Source organism: Eulemur rufifrons, chromosome 15, assembly GCF_041146395.1.
Source record: "Eulemur rufifrons isolate Redbay chromosome 15, OSU_ERuf_1, whole genome shotgun sequence".
NCBI lineage: Eukaryota > Metazoa > Chordata > Mammalia > Primates > Lemuridae > Eulemur > Eulemur rufifrons.
In genome coordinates this window covers 80,199,964-80,212,593 of record NC_090997.1, presented here as the reverse complement: position 1 = coordinate 80,212,593, position 12,630 = coordinate 80,199,964, and the positions used below count along the sequence as shown (strand labels likewise).

At 40.2% G+C, this 12,630-nt stretch overlaps 1 protein-coding gene across 3 annotated transcripts in view; it reads left to right on the top strand.

The window, feature by feature from the left end:
* The first annotated feature begins 246 nt into the window (after window positions 1-246).
* EPB41L2 (erythrocyte membrane protein band 4.1 like 2) overlaps window positions 247-12,630 on the top strand; it is a 197,501-nt gene continuing 185,117 nt past the window's right edge. For all 3 annotated transcript variants that reach the window (XM_069488687.1, XM_069488686.1, XM_069488683.1), the window contains exon 1: window positions 247-312. The gene's annotated coding sequence lies outside the window, so the exon portion shown is untranslated. The remainder of the gene's footprint in view (window positions 313-12,630) is intronic.

Below are 12,630 nucleotides of genomic sequence, written 5' to 3'. Positions count from 1 at the left end.
TCCAGAGGGGGGTACCCTGCGGCCGGCGAATCCCGCGGGGAGGGGCCCCCGCCCTTACGGGGGCGTGGCCTGGCGCTGGGGGCGTGGCCGGCCCGCGGGGGTTTCCGTGCCGGGGGCGCGTCCGGCGGGGGCGCGGGAGGGGCTTCCGCCGCGAGGGGGCGGGGCCGGCGCGGCGAGTCCTCTGACGGCCCCAGCCAGGGAATTTCAATTTGAAACCTAGCGGAGGGAGGAGGCAGGCGCCGCTGGTCGGCGGCTGGGACCTGAGCGGGACAGGTCCCCGCGGCGATCGAGCTCCTGAGGCGCGGCGTCGGGGTGAGGAGTCGTGCGGGGCTGCACGGGCCGGGCGACTAGTCCCTGCGGAGCAACCGGGGTGGCTCGGATTTTTCCTTAGGCTCTTGCTGGGAAGCTGATCTCGGGCAGGAAGCGGTGGCGGGACGGTCCCACCGGGGGTGGGGGTGGGGAGAAGGGGGCCGGCTTTGGGATTTTCTGCAGTTTCCTCTCTTCTCCCTCCCGCTCTCTGCGCAGCCTGATTCCCGCCCCGGGGTCCGGGTCCTGTTGCTTCAGGCCGGATTGCCGCTTCCCCGCTCCACCGTGTTCCCCCTCTCCCCTCTTCCCGGGAATCGGGGCCGCGTCCTGGCAGAGCCTGGAGGGTGAGGGCATGGTGAGGACTGAGCCGTCCCCGCCGGGGTGCCGTGGGCTCAGGGTCACGCGTCTGGGCCCCGTGGAGCAGCAGCGGGAGAAATCCGGCTCCATCCCGGGCGCGCGGGGGCTGCGGAGACTCGGCCGTGGCGTCGCCCTTCGGGAAGATGGTTTGGGAGGGGGGTCGCGGGCCAGTCGCGCGCGAGGGGATTGCGGGGAGCTGGGCGAGGGCAGCGTGCCAGCCCCACGCGCGGCGCGGGTCAGGCCCGGAGTCGGCTCGCGCCCGGCTGCTGCCTGCGCTGTGTGGGAGCTGCAGAGGGGCACGCACGTTTCGTGCTCGGGTCCTTAACCATTCCGACACCCAGGCCATCTCACCACACACACATCTTGTTTTTCTCCTCTTGCACTGGGAGCAGAGAGTTGGGAGCATTTTTAGGTGAGCAGCAGGGAAGGACGAGGAGAACTTAACGGAGCGGGCAGGGTTGGAATTGAGGCCGGGGACCCCATCCCCAGGCGGAAACGCTGCCCCTAGGTAGCAGCCGGGACGTCTGTGGTGGGACGTCAGTCATTGTGCTTCCCAGTTCGCTAACCTACCGAAGGTCAAGTTTTGTTTTTTTTTTTTGGAGAGGTTTGGTGGGAAGAGCTCCCGCCTAGAGTCTGTTATTTTTGGGAGGGGTCTCTGTGTTGAACCCTCTTTACTGACCGAGGACGCCTTTCATTGAATTTCCCAGTTTCCGAAAAGCTGCCCCCTTTTTTAAGAGCCCTGGATGGGTGGGAGGAAAGGTGGAACCTAGAGGAGCTGTGGATTTATTTTATGTTTTCTGAATCACAGCTTTCCTCAGTTACTTGAACTTCATGCATCTGAAATAGCATGTGTGTGCCAGCCGCCTTGCTCCTCTTGTTACCGTTAAAAGTTTTTTTTTTAATGACTTTAACAGTTTCCCCTCATTCTTTTATTTTTTTCAGTTCTCTGTTTTTCCCCTTGTTTTTATTCTTTCATCGAAATACGTTTTTTCTATGTTCTCTGTTTTCTAACACTGTATTGAGAATTAGCATTTTGGTCAGTGTCCTGTCACATTTCCTTTTGAGTTTAACACTGGAAGGAAATTGAGTCAATTTCTTCACTGCAGGTGCTGGAATTCAGAATTCTCAAGCTTGGAACAAGTTTTACTGGGGAACTGATAATGCTTAATCCTATTCAGTTTCCGTTCGCAGGCTCATTGCAGCAATCCAAATCACTGGATTGCTGTTGCAGCCACTAATGGGGTTGGGTTGCAATGAAGTCTTCACTTGTGATAAGGGCCAGCCCAGTACATGTATCAGGCAACGAGTTTGACACAACTTTTAAAGAGCTATGCTGTGTCACCTGTCAGAGCTCTAGTGATCATTCCTGTAATTCAATTTGAGAACCATCATCACATCTCAGCTATCTACTCTTTGGAGGTTATTGGAGAACTGTACAAGTGGTAATGGCTTGGAACAATGGTGTGGATTTAGGGCTAATTTAATCCTATTCTGTCTTCCTCACTTCTTGGGCAGAATTCCCACTGAAGTCAGTAGTGGTCTTGTGTGCAGACAGACCGCTGAGAACAAGAGGCTGCTCATTTAGAGTAACTGGAGGGGACAATGTCTTTCCTTTTAAAACATCCCTCTTTAAGAAAGATCTAGTCATAACAGTTCTTTAATCTTTTACCTCTAATCCAAATAGTTAAGAGCACTGTGTGCAAAAACCTTCGAAAGAAAATTTCTGGATGAATTGAGATCTAAATTGGATGGAGATTGTTTAAAAAGATTAAAAGTGATTGAAAAATCATTTCACAAAGCTAGAATTTTAGTAAAATTTTTGCTAACTTGTGTAAAAAACTTAAACTGCTATGAAGTGTTTTGCTGCAATGGGTATGTATATTTAAAATCTGAAATTTAAGTCCAAGTAAAAAGAAACAAATTTGGAGTTTTATGGGGTGAATCCGAAGGGAGGCCCACCAAAAAATAACTATGCAAGTACAAAATGAGGACATTCAGATAGCTCTTGCTATATTTTGAGAGATGATAGCTTCAGTACAGTTTGCTCATGGATATAGTATTCCTTGGGAGTTAATGACTATCTGGGCTCATCATTATAATTGTGAGCACTTGTTGATTTCCAGGTTAACTTTGTGCTGATCTGAGTCGGTGACCTCGTTAGATCCTTTGCTTCTTAATGTAACGTTCTTGTGGCTTATCCTTTCCAAATTACTAGTTCTAAAGAATCGAGTTTAGAAAACCTAACCAGTGACCAGAATGTAAAAATAGATATTTAAAAATCAGAACCATGTCCACATGTACTGCCCAACCACTTGCTTCAACTAAAAATATTTGCAAAGATGACAAAGCAGTCTCAACCAAAATATTTATTGGTAAAATTTGTGTGTAATTAGTAATATTGCATAGTTATGTTTAACATCAGGTTCTACTCTGAATCACCACTCTCATATTCCTGTGGCTAGAGAATGACAAAAGTTGTATCTTTGCCATTTTATTTAGGAATGTGGGATTTATATTTTATATAGCATAATGCTAAATATTTTTGACGGTTTGATTTTGTTTTTGTTTCCACGGGAAAGCATGGGCCTTTTTCTTTCTTTTTTTGCACTGAAGTGGTCTGTTTAAAAGCTATGTGTGGACTTTTTTGAAAAATATGAATTATGCAGTTTGTAGGGATCAATACCACTGAGAGTCACATTTTTCATTTCTAAAATCTGTACTATTTTCTTGGAGAAAACAAAGGAAATGTGCTTACCTCCTCCACCCCACCTTTATTTAGAAACATTTTCAGTGGTCTTGTTTGTTTTTTTCAGATTCAGAATTGCTGCACCTAACCACTGGGTACCCTTGCAGATTTCAAAGCCTTAAGTAAATGTTTATGCTGGCTTCAGTAGTCAGCAAATGGTAGCCAAACCCTCATTTACTGCTCTTTTATAGAAGCTTGGAATCAGGGCTGAACCCTTAGGAGTCAGCAAATCCACTCTCAGCCCTTGTCCCTTCCCCTCAACACACAAACATTTCCAGCCTCTTTGGAAAGCCTGAGTAAATAGGAGATTTGTATATGATTCCCCCACAGTTTCTAGACAGAGCATCCTTTGGGAATGCCATGTTTTAGCATAAACCAGCAACTTGATGTTCATAATATTTCTATCATTCCTCTGCCTGGGCAACGTCCCAGACCAAAATCTAAAATGGAGTCAATGCCTGGTATCACATTATCTATAGGGAAATGGCCTCCAAGTTCCCTATTAGTTTTTTTTTTTTTTTTTTTATTAAGAAACAGGGTCTTGTTCTGTTGCCTAGGCTGGAAGGCAGTGGCACAATCTTAGCTCACTGCAGCCTTGAACTTGAGTGATTCTCCTGCCTCAGCCTCCCGAGTAGCTGGGGCTATAGGCATGCACCACCATGCTTGGCTAATTCTTTTTTAAATTTTTTGTAGAGATGGAGTCTTGTTATGTTGTCCAGGCTGGTCTTGAACTCCTGGTTCAAGCTGTTCTCCTGTCTTGGTCCCCCAAAGTGCTGGGATTACAGGCGTGAGCCATCTTGCCTGGTATAGCTATTAGTATTATAGTTATTTAGAAGTTACAAGTAAGCCAAAAGGAAAGAAATAAATCATCTCTATTATCTAGAAATGATTGATAGTTTTTTTGGTAGTTTTTTTCTATAAAGTATGTATGTGTACGTCTTTCGTATGAAAGGGGATATTATATATATTTGCTATGTGAAGCACCTGTACATTGTTTGTATTTAATAAATATTTGATGAATTAATTCACTAAAACTTTATATAATAGAGGTGCTTTTAGTAAAGATTCCTTGAAAGTTGGAGTTGATTTTGTAGAAACTGGTAATGTTTCACATGGAAATACCACGTGGGTAATATTTCATATAGAAGATTTGCTTTATTTTACCACTGGATGTCATTTCCCCTTGTTTTGTGGTTGGCTTGGGATCTGTGTAGGTTTCTTAGATGTGTGTTTTTCATGTCTGGAAGGGTAGATCATCTATACATTATTTCCCTTGTGTTGGGGATGGTATTTATTTTAATGAGAATTTCAGAGGCTTTCTGAATTTTCTCATTTTTAAAGCGATATCTGTTACTCCTTGGTGTTGGAATAGATGCCATGTGGCCTATGAGGGCATTCATGCTGCTTCTGGTTCCCCCCTGCCCCAAAGATTAAAATTGAGCTAATTTCATGTTCTCAGTTACCTTTAAAATGGAAACATGTTTTCACTTCAGATACCTCTTTGAAATTTGGTATTTTTTTCACTCCAGCATATTATAGCCATTAAGGTCTAAATGTATGTAGATTGCCTCCCCACTAATCTTTATGCTAATCTGGAATAATTTGAGGACAAAGAAACTATCTTTTATGAGATCTGAGCTGTGTCGTTTAAGTAAGGTTTTGTTTTAGATAGCCAAGTTGAAATTTTACGTATATAACTAAATCTGGCATCATGGGGATGGTTTAGTTCTTTCTAGTTTAGAAGCCAGAGGGCGTGGAAAAGCTCCCAAAGTGATTTTATCACTGTCTTATCACGGTAGAACATTATTGCCTAGGTCAGTTAGGGAAGTTCCGGGTATCTAAACTTAATCTTTCATGGTATAATTGAAAAGCCAGCTTCCTCTTGTTTTGCTCTCGTAGCCTCACCATGAAAGAATTTTCAAATACTTAAAAGATTTATGTTGCCTTTTTCCAGGTTCATTGTGGTTTTAAAAACTTGTCATATAGGTCAGATTATCAACTCTCTAATCACCTTTTCCAAGCCCCGAGTTCAGGTTTCCAGATCTGATGGGCTTCAGAGCTGGACCTACCACCAATGTAACACCAGTGCTAAGTTTAATCATATTTTTCAGAGTTTCCTATATTCTACCAATATAATGTATACATCCCAGTAGCTTGAAGACTTGAAATTAAAATGTAATTTACGCTCTGCCATAATTCTTTGGTTCTTTTCCTTTTTGTCCAAAGAGGCTACTTGTTTTTTAACCTTAGGTTCATTTACCTTGAGGGCCAGAGGGAGTTTGGAGATCATTTGACCTGGGGTGGGGACTAGAGAACTCAGAGGTTCATAAACTGCCTGAGACTGTAAGTTAAGAGGTATATACCTGCAAGTGAGTGAATGAGACATTGAGAGATAATTTGGGAAGCAGTTTATGAAAGGGTTTTGGGAAACAGAAAAGCTGAGCACTAACCTAGTTAAGTTCTTATTTTTTTGAAATTAGGAGATCGAAGTCTTAAGAAGTATTCTTTTATTTTTATGTCTTTTTTTTCATGTTACCCTATTGCACTTTCATCATTGATTTTTTTTCCCTCTCCTGCCTTATTGTGCTTATTTCCATTCAGTTGAAGTCTTTCATTCATCCCCTTTTACCCAGTTGTCAAGGTTAAACTCAATTTGGATGTAATCCTGGCCACTCATATTCTTACCTGTGAATTTAATGAATGTGCTTTTATTTCCTCAGAAATTTCTTTGATGGAAATATTGATTGATTAGAAGGCATCAGTAACGAGCCCACACTATTTGGTGCTGGTTAGACTGCAGCATATGCTAGTGTGACCTTGGGCAAATTATTTCATCTCCTTTAGTATGGGGTTAAAAATCATACCTACCCCAGAGTTATATGAGGATTAAATGAGCTAATGCTTATAAAATGCTTCACAGAGTGCCTGGCATCTGTGAAAATTGTTAGGTTAAGAAAGACCTAGTGAGTTGGTTGCTGGTGAATATGTGGTAAGCAAATTTTTTGCAGTGGTCAGGAATAATTATCTATGTGGAAGTATAATCTTTAATATGAATATGTGGTAAGCAAATTTTTTGCAGTGGTCAGGAGTAATTATCTATGTAGAAGTATAATCTTTAATATGAATATGTGGTAAGCAAATTTTTTGCAGTGGTCAAGAGTAATTATCTATGTAGAAGTATAGTCTTTGATATGAAACTGTAATTTCCTATGGTGATCACAAGTTAAAACTACTTTTTGACAATTTCAGTATAGTATCTCTAAAATTTTTGAGCTTTTAGAAAACCCTGTTCTAACAAACTCCATTAATCCTTTTTGGTAATGTATAAAAGAGCATATATATGGCAAAGTGGTTGGGATCTAGTTTCAATAACATGGAAAATGTAGTCTTTTCCACAGGTTACTGATTCTAAATGTAAAATTTGTGTGCATATGCTATAACTTCTCTCTATAACTGCAGCAAGCTTGCTGAAATAAGGCTACTAGTGAAATTTTTACTGATAATGTTTCAACTTCTACATATAGCATTAAAATATGACCTTTATACATCTGATACACACCTATTTTTATGTGTGAAATAGATCTGCTGATATGTTTTCCACTAAAGTAGTGTTTTAACTTTAAATTAGTTGCCAACATTAAGAAATCAGGAGGTTTCACATAAATATTTTTATTTTAGGCTGGAAAAACTGGAGGATTGTGGCAGCACTGGCCTGTGCTCATCCTTTGGGAGGACTGTCAGCTAGAGCTTAGTAATTTCCATCCCAGGGGTCATCTTCCTACTTTGCTGCAGTTCCTCCCAGCAGTTCCTCCCATTTCCTTTCGTCTTACCCCAAAGCATTTCATTCATTAGCATTAGATATCTGACTCCTTTAGACTGTTGAGTTTGCACTTCTTTTACTAAATATCAATTGAAAGATTCAGAACGGCCTAGATCAGTATGATGTTAGGGTGGATGTTGCTGGCAGTAGGGCTTTCTACCTTGTAGGCCAGCAGTCATTTCCTGCCTCTCCCTTTGTGAAAAATGAGCTTTGGGTCACTGTCAGAGTCATGGTTTATGGAATCCATTAATCAGTGCTCAGTATGCAGTAGGCCCTCAGAAACATGTGGAGGGTATACTCTTTCTGGTTTCGTCCTAGGCTTCATGACTTACTGCTCTTAAACAGATTGCTTGGTTCTCTGAAGCCTACTGTTATATTCCTGCAGCCAGTTTCTGTACCCTATTTGTATGTTATTTGGCTTTCTAAAAAGACTTTTTCCATTTCATTATTTAATATTTTATTATGTATGTCTATAAGATAAACACTATTTTGTAAACATAACTGGAATACTATCATCACGCTAAAAATTCCTTAATATCATCAGATGTCTTATTGGTATTTTAATCTCCGATTGTCTCAAGTTTCAATTTTTGAAAAAGTTTGTTTCAGTCAAGATCCAGTTAAAAGCCACACATTTTAGTTTGTTGACGTATCTTTCAAGACTAATAAGCTATAGTTGCCCCTTCATCTCTGATTTTTCCTTGCAATTTGTTTGATGAAGAAACTTAATGGGTGGTTCTACATAATTTCCCATAGTCTTGAATTTTGTTTATTTCAACCTTGTGGTGTAGTTAACCTGTTCCACGGTCCTCTAATTTTCTTCAGATTGATAATTGGATCTAGAGACTTAGTCTAATTCCCTTTCTTTCTTTTCTGTGTCTTTCTCTTTTTTTCTTTCTTTAACTATTTTTCTTTTTCTCTGTCTTTGCTTTCTCCTTCCCTCCCTCCATAGGTGTGGGCATCTTTTTGACACTTCTCTTTGCTTTGCCTACAACCTCCAAGGCTCCAGTGCTCTCATAGCAGCTGCTTTGTTTAACCTATCCTGGACAAGTACATTTTATGCTCAATGGGTTGGCTTTGTTCTAGGTTCCATTGTAAGTAATCCAGTAAGGCCAGAGCATTGATAATCAATAAACATATTTTTAAAAAGGAAGGAAACTAACTGTTTGGGAACGTAGATATAAGCCTGGTGCTATAGTTGATGTTTTGCATGTGTTAACATCTCTAATCCTTTTTAGAGCGATACCTTGGAGTAGCTGATATGCAGCTCATTTTGTAAATAAAAACTTGAGACTTGAAAATTGAATAAACTGCTGAAGAGCACCCAGCTTGTTTGTGGCTAAAACCCTTTTATTGCTTTTAATTGTTTGATGCTATTACTCAGTAGAACTTGAAGTTTTTTGAATTTGTTCGCATCTACAGTATCTAACTTTTATAAAAGACAGGCTTGCTTTTCCTACTTGGATTTTGCCTTCTAGTTTCTTTTGTAAAGATGTGATTATGAAGCATACTCAAGTACTACTTTTAGTTGTGTGATTCTTGAATCATACTGGAATGGGGAGGACCCTTGTTTTTCATGTAGAGTAATATTTCCAGTCTGATTTTTCAACGTTAGAAAAATATACCAGAATATAAAAATACATCAAAGTAAAATATGGGCTGGCACAGTGGCTCATGCCTGTAATCCTAGTACTTTGGGAGGCTGAGGGGGCAGATCACTTGAACCCAGGAGTTCAAGACCAGCCTGAGCAATATAGTGAGGCGCCATTGCTACAAAAAATAGAAAAATTAGCTGAGCGTGGTGGCCTGCGCCTCTGTTCCCAGCTTCTCAGGAGGCTGAGGCAAGAGGATCACTTGAGTCCAGCAGTTTGAGGTTGCAGTGAGCTATGATGATGCCACTGCACTCTAGCTGGGGCAACAGAGACCCTGTCTCAAAAAAAAAGAAAAAGTGGCTATTCCCCCCACCTCTAGGTTCTTTATTTCCTATGGTTTTACACTTTTTTGCCTTGCAGATGGCATTCCCCAGAGTGCTTGTGTGTGATTTAGAAAGTCAGGTAATACTTCAGGGACTAAAAGGAAAAGCAGCAGATCCATTGCCTCTGAGGAGTAGAAATCCTCAGAGGCAGTCATTTTCAATACTTTTGGTTTTATTTTATGGTGTTTTGTCTCTAAATAACATGATTTTCTTGTTTCTTGATTTTTCTTTTTAAACAACAAAATATTTTTTTGTTTTATTATTTGTTAAAAGTTTATACATTTCCTAAGAGAGAAGGGGACATACTGGAAGTCTAAAGTTTGGTTTCACAGCTATTCAACAGCATCTGTTTGCCTTCCTTAGTTCTTGTGAAGGTATTGATTGTTGTGCGTGGATAATTATTCAAATTGTGGTTTCTGGTGTGTGTGGGGGAAGCACTATTGATTCTGTCATCTTGCTGATTGCCTACTCCTGCTTCTTGATTTTTACATTTTAAATAATAATGCCTATTGACTTTCTACCTGGGTTGAGTTAGCCTCCTTTTCTGACTTCGTCTTCCATTCTCCAATTTATATGAGCCATGTAAAGTGCTTAGATTGCATGGCGGGAGGATTGCTTGAGCTCAGGCGTTCGAGACTAAGCAAGACCCTGTCTCTACTTAAAAAATAGAAAAATTAGCGGGGCATCTTGGTGCATGCCTGTAGTCCCAGCTATTCTTGTAGTCCCAGCTACATCGAGGCTGAGGCAGGAGGATCGCTTGAGCCCAGGAGTTTGAGGTTCCAGTGAGCTATGACACCACTGCACTCTATCCAGGGCAACAGAGCGAGACTCTTGTCTCAAAAAAAAGAAAAGTATTTTTCTACTCTCCATTTGATTGCTTTTATAGTTAAGCTGTGTATAGAATTGTAAGTTAGTGATTACTTTCTCTCCAAATGTTGAAGGAATCTTTTGAATGCTTTTTTGAAAGCTGTTTTCATTCCTCAGAGGTACCTGGAACCTCCAATTCTCAAGGCTCTTAGTGGTTTTTCAACAATCAGCTTGTTTCTTGGAGGCCCCCACCAAAACAGAAACTCAAGTTTCAGTTTCCTTTGCTCTGTTAAATCAGTTACTTTGTACATAGGCTTTCTGTCCTCCAAAATTCTGTTGACTTATCTCATTTGCTGGCCTGTTGCCCCCCCCCACCTCTTTTTGGTGAATTTGTACCTTTTTAACTTTTTTTTTTTTTTGAGACAGAGTCTCACTCTGTTGCCCAGGCTAGAGTGAGTGCCGTGGCGTCAGCCTAGCTCACAGCAACCTCAAACTCCTGGGCTCAAGGGATCCTCCTGTCTCAGCCTCCCGAGTAGCTGGGACTACAGGCATGCGCCACCATGCCCGGCTAATTTTCTATATATATTTTTAGCTGTCCATATAATTTCTTTCTATTTTTAGTAGAGATGGGGTCTCGCTCTTGCTCAGGCTGGTCTCAAACTCCTGAGCTCAAACGATCCGCCCACCTCGGCCTCCCAGAGTGCTAGGATTACAGGCGTGAGCCACCGCGCCCGGCCTGTACCTTTTTAAAAAAAAATTTCCTTACTATCATTTTAGTGTGGTTTTGGGAGGAAGCAGAAATGAACTCATGTTCAATCCACTGTATTTAGAGTTTTAAATTGACTAAAAATAAAATTCACAAGATTATTGTGGTGCTCACATTTGGTAAGGACTGGAGCCATAATAAAATAATATATATTTTTTCATATCAGTTGCTGGGTTGAAATTCAGTTATGTATAAAAAGATACGGAAAAGTCAACATCTAGAGTGGATGGGAATAGATGACTGATATGTTATTTAGCAAGAAAATACTTTCTAGAAAGAGTTAAGTAAATGTACTATATTTTCTTCCTGTGATATTTCAAAGCATTAGTTTATATAGACTCTTTGAAATAAGATACTTGAACTAGATTTAAAAATACCCAATAAAAACAAATTTGGTGAATATGTATCTGTCAGAAATGGCAACCTTATTTTAGAGTTTATTGAACGTCTTAGTTTATCTGTCTTTGGACTGGTACTTGGTTGCCATAAATAAATTTGAATATTCTTTGAATAGGATTTGGGGATTAGAGTAACCTTTGAACTCATGTGGCTTCTGTTAAATACTGTTAGGGTGAAAAATTTCATTACTAAATAGGGTGTAAATAAGAAATGGGATTTACGTTAATGTGAAAGTACAAATGTTAGGGATTTTTGTGTATGGGATTTGGGGAAGGTGAAACAGAAAGAGAGATTCTGAATAACTTGATGGGCTAGCAGTGGCTCTGAGGTCTGAGGAAGCTCCAAGAAGGTCTTATGGCTATGAGTGCATGTGATTAGTCTTGGTCAAGTTGCCCAGTGGGTTTTAGAGATTTGTAAGTTCAAATCTGCTATTCATGAAGGTGTTGCAGGCAATAGGTAAGAACAGCATTTCCCCAAAGTGTAGTGGTATGTTAACTGATTTGCCGTGGTACATAGATGGATCTTATTCTTTTAATGTCTAAGTATAATATGTCAGTTTGCATCAGAAAAAATATACAAGTACCTCAAAACTATGATTTCATTCATATTACTTAACATAAGTCTAGACTATTAAATATTATAGTTTTTCTAACTGACTTGATTTAAAGATAAGTAATAATACAGTGACTATGGAGTTGACAAAAATTATAAACTAGCAATATGAATAACTAAAGTTTGAAACACATTGGGTAGGTTCAAAATATGACTTCTTTAATCACAATGCTTTTATACATTTTTTTCTTTTCATAGATGACGATGTAAAACTGCTGAGTGTGGCATAGATTTCTAGGTTTTTTTTTTTTAAATACTGTTTTTATTTGTAGAGTATTTTTTTATTCTTTTCAAAATAAATCCTTAGAACATTTTCCCATTTGTTATTTAAAATAATTTTGTACCATAGTTCTGACAGGAAAGAAAAGAGAGTCAGGAAGAGGTTAAACTTATCCAGAGTCATTCAGACTTTAGTAATGGAGTATGAGGCATAGTCAAGGTCTCCTTGTATCCAGAGTTGTTCCCTACACTGTGCTTTTTCTTTTCTTTTTTCTTTTTCTTTTTTTTGCTGTTAATGGAGCTGCCAATTGAAGTTTTCTTGGAGAACTCAGGAAGCCTGCCAAGTTTTGTAGCTAAAGGGATGTCCTGTAGCTTTTATGTAGTTGTATCTTGAGCCCTGAAGGTAGACAGACCTAGGTCTTCCAAAAATAGTTCAATAAATATGTCAACATTTTGAAATACTATTGAAAAAACAAGGAAGTAGAGGTCCTAGGGGATTATTGGAAAATGATGCCAAATGCCCTCATAAGTATTTGAAAAGCAAATGTGTCAGTGGTTTAGTGGCAGTGGTTCATATTCAGCCTTGGTTTTTGGAGCCCATTTTTATTATGATAATCTTTTAC